At 49.5% G+C, this 4,021-nt stretch overlaps 1 protein-coding gene across 1 annotated transcript in view; it reads left to right on the top strand.

Annotated features, from left to right (window-relative positions):
• The window catches only part of Plekha7 (pleckstrin homology domain containing A7), a 183,534-nt gene that overhangs the window by 59,773 nt on the left and 119,740 nt on the right, over positions 1 to 4,021 (top strand). The gene's annotated exons all lie outside the window — the stretch shown is intronic.

The following is a 4,021-nucleotide window of genomic DNA, read 5'->3' as shown; positions in this document are numbered from 1 at the left end:
CTCCCTCCCTCCCTCCCTCCCTCCCTCCATCTTCTTCGGTGCTAGGGATCAAACTTAGGGCCTTGCGTGTCTAGGTAAGCATGTACTACTGAACTAGATCCCTGGCCCAAGCTATCTTAAAGATGGTAATGATTTTATTTTTAAAGATGTAATTATGTCAGGCAGATTATTTGCTTTTGAGAGTGGCTGCAGATACAATGCCTCTGATAGCCAGCAGAGGGCGGGAGAGAGGAGATTCTTCTGTCCAAAGCATTCCCCCNCCCCCCCCNCCCCCGCCAACCCTATCACACCTCCATGTGCTTTCTGTGTGCATGACACTCTGCTGAAGCCAAAGACACAGACTGCTCGGCCCCACAGAGGAAAGAAGCAGAGGTCGATGAAGGAGCCAGACCCACCCAGATGATTTTCCTGGTGGTCATGCTCCCAGTTCTCCCTGCCCAGCCTGTGGTTGGCTGGGCGCACTGGGGCCTGTCTGGAATCTCTCCATTTCCAATTCACTTCCTCGGCCTGATCTGGGTGACAGCAGATCTGGGTGCTGATGTAGTGTAGCTGGTCTTTACTGCTCCCCACAGTCAAGTTACCCCCGTCCTCTTAGGGATGACGACCTCCCTTTGTAGACTTTCTTTGCTTTGTGTGACCCGATCCCATGTGACTGTAAGACCTCAGTGACTGATTCTTGTCCTGTCTTCTCAGAGAGTCAAGGGCTCTTCAAGAGGACTTTATCCGGCTTCCAGCTCATTTTACTCCTGGTGCCCTTTGGGAGGTGGTGCACTTGCCTGGCCTGGGGCATGCTGTGCCGCAGGTGAGGAGACTGAGTCTCTCTGCCTGCTGCTCCTGAGCCTGAGTCTGAGCCCCTGTTTATCCTCTGGCTATCAGCGGCTCAGCAGGGCTTTTCTGGTAAATTCATGGCTGCTTCTGACAGCTGCTGAGTTCCAGCCTCTCCAGCGGCCCCACACCCGGGGCAGGCAGGGTCATCAGAACATGTCCCCCTGGTCTCCGTGTGCACACAGAGGATGTGTTTATTGTACTAGACACGGCGTCTCCTGAAGTGCAGGCACATTAAAGATGGGCATTATTTTCATAGAAGCCACTGGGGAAAAGGGAGAGGAGAGGCAGAGTTTGGGCATCCAAAGGCATAATTGGATTTATCCAGTAATTGTGGCAAGTGACAAGGAGCCAGGAAGTGCACTGGATGGGCTTGTGGGTATGGATTTGTCAGGCATGTGTTTTTAATTACTTTGTCTCTGTTGTCATTATTTTAATAGAGACCTAATTTTGAGAATGGAGTTCATTATTTAATTAAACTTCAGCAGGATTGGCAAATGATCGGGTCTGTGGCTCAGTGCTGCCCTCTAGTGTGTACTTCACGGATTGTCAATCTTCAAAAAATACTTGGCAATAAAATATATTTCACAACTGCACCAAGCGTCAATAGATGCTTCTACAAGGTTGGCAGTACTGGGGACAAACATAAGCATCTGTCATTACCGTGTGCTCAAGGATTCACAGATGACAGGCAAAAATCATCTCTGTTCTTTGCTCCCTGGAGAACGAGCCTCATCACAAACACATGTGGCCAGCACATGGGATTGGGAGTAATTGCTGCCTTCGGGTTTGTTGGAGAGGAAGGTCCCCGAGGAAAGGCCCTGGTGGTGTTTGTAAACAAGACGAGGCGTTTGGCTTGCTAGGCTCGGGAAGGGTTTGGCTGGAGACAGTATTGAGAAAATGTCATAATTTTTATGTCTGCAAAGTTGTGCTTCTGGGCTGCTGTTTGACTCACGTCTGCCAGCCTGTGTCTGCGCTCAGAAGGACTCCTGGGAAGAGCAGCAGGCTCCAGAAGAGGATGGGTAGATTTACCCATGAAGGATTCACATTGAGTCTGTGCTTGTTCCCTGCGTGGCTTTGACAGGTCTCACTGGAAGATGAAGTAGCTGGTGTGGGTGACCTTGTATGACTGGCCACAACCACAGAGTCACCATGCACATACAGTGTCTGGGTGTTTGCCTCTTCCCTCTAGATTCCTGTCCCACTAATTAAGGAGAGGGCAGAAATAAGAACACGGGTGCTAAGTATAAACTGATTTGTTGTTTTATTTTGAGACCTGGCCTTACTGTGTAGGTCAGGCTGGGCTCCAGCTCTCAGATCTGACTGCCTCTGTTTCCCAAGTGCTAGGATTGAAGGTGCCCGCCTCCATACCCTGTACCACACCTGTATTTTCTTCTCAAACATAAAGAGATCAAAGTATTGGAGCATTTGACTCGATGATTAGGGTATTCCCTCCTTCTAATCTTTAATTCCTCTCTGCATGAGCACCTTTAGAGATGAAGTGGTTCTGACAGCCTGACAGCCGGGGCAGTGACAGCCAGGTCTGTGACAGCCGGGTCTGTGACAGCCGGGTCTGTGACAGCCGAGCACTCTCTGTTCATTTATTTCTTCATCCTGTTTCACAGTGGATTCTAAGCAGCTTGTGGGAAGGGACAAGAATGACTTCACACACACACACACACACACACACACACACACACACACACACACAGAGAGAGAGAGAGAGAGAGAGAGAGAGAGAGAGAGAGAGAGAGAGAGAGAGAGAGTCCTACATCCAGTTAGTAGAGGAAGTCCCAGCAGACAAGGGGAGGACGGAGCATAATCTTTGGCTGGAGCACACACAGTTCCGGAAGGCCGAGTGAAAACATGGCTGCCCTATGCGTCCCACAGTCCAGCTGAGTCTCAGGAATTGTGCTTCTCACAACCTCTAGCACACTCTCTCTTTCTGAGAGCCCAGGAGGTGTCAGAACGAAATTGTTTTATCAGGCCACATGCTGTGACCCTGTGGCAGCTGGGGATTTGGAAGGGGCCACTGTGGGGAGCTTATTTTAGGAAACCTTTTATTGTCTTGACTTGTGGCCTTCCAAGTGGCTCTAGGACCTCCCACTTGGGTGGGCTGCAGTGATAAGGGGACCAAAAAAAGGGAGTGTTGAAGTGGGAGGGATGCTGGGTGATTGATAACCCTGTGCTCATGGCCGGGGTGAGGTATGTTGCCTTCTGGAGATCATCAGGAAGCATGCTGGTGCCTAGGCTCCCGGGAAGCTGCACAGAGCATGGAGCCGAGATGTAATGGGTCTTAAAGGATAGGCTGGGGGCTGCAGAGATGGGTCAGAGGTTAAGAGCATTGGATGCTCTTCCAGAAGTTCTGAGCTCAATTTCAATACATGGTGGCTCACAACCATCTACAATGTAATCTGGTGCCCTCTTCTGGCCTGCAGGCATACATGCAGGCAAAATATTATATAAATAAATAAATAAATAAATAAATCTTAAAAAAAAAAAAAAGAAGAAGAAAAGAAAAGAAAGAAAGGATAGGCCAGGCAGAACGTTATATAAATCAATCAATTAATCAGCCAACCAATCAATCTTTAAAAAAAAAAAGAAGAAAAGAAAAGAAAGAAAGGATAGGCCAGGCATGTGCTGTGAGTCTCAGCGTCATTGCAAGCTTGTGACAGCAAACCAGACGTCCATAGCCAAGAGAGCGGTCTCCTCATCTTCCCACTGTTAACCAGCCGCTGCCGCTCGCTGCCTTGTGACTTTTGCTCCCACATCCGCTAGAGTCGTCCAATTCATATGGATTTGAACTCTCCCCACCTCCCATCTTCTCAGAACATAAAACTGGCCTCTGTTTCTCAGTCAGAAACCTGGAAGTAGCCTTGGCTTTCCTTTGCTTTGTCCCTGTAAATGCCACCCATGAGCCTTGGTTCTAGCTTCAGGCTGTTGAGCCAGCTCCCACCCTGTCCCCCTGCACTGCTGCGGGGGCCTCTTCACCTCTGCTCCCTTCCCGCTATTTGTATGTTGTCATTGGAGCTGCCCTCACAGACTAGCGGGGATGGGTTCATTGCCTATTTCACTAGGCCTTGGTTTAGCTGCCTGCAAAATCAGGGCAGCAATGGGGCGCATACCAAAAAGCTTTTAGGGGGATTAAAGTCCTTCACACACACACACACACACACACACACACACACACACACTC

Source organism: Mus pahari, chromosome 1 (genome assembly GCF_900095145.1).
Source record: "Mus pahari chromosome 1, PAHARI_EIJ_v1.1, whole genome shotgun sequence".
NCBI classification, from domain to species: Eukaryota; Metazoa; Chordata; class Mammalia; order Rodentia; family Muridae; genus Mus; species Mus pahari.
Note: the sequence above shows the minus strand (reverse complement) of the source record. Positions and strands in the feature narration are given on the sequence as shown.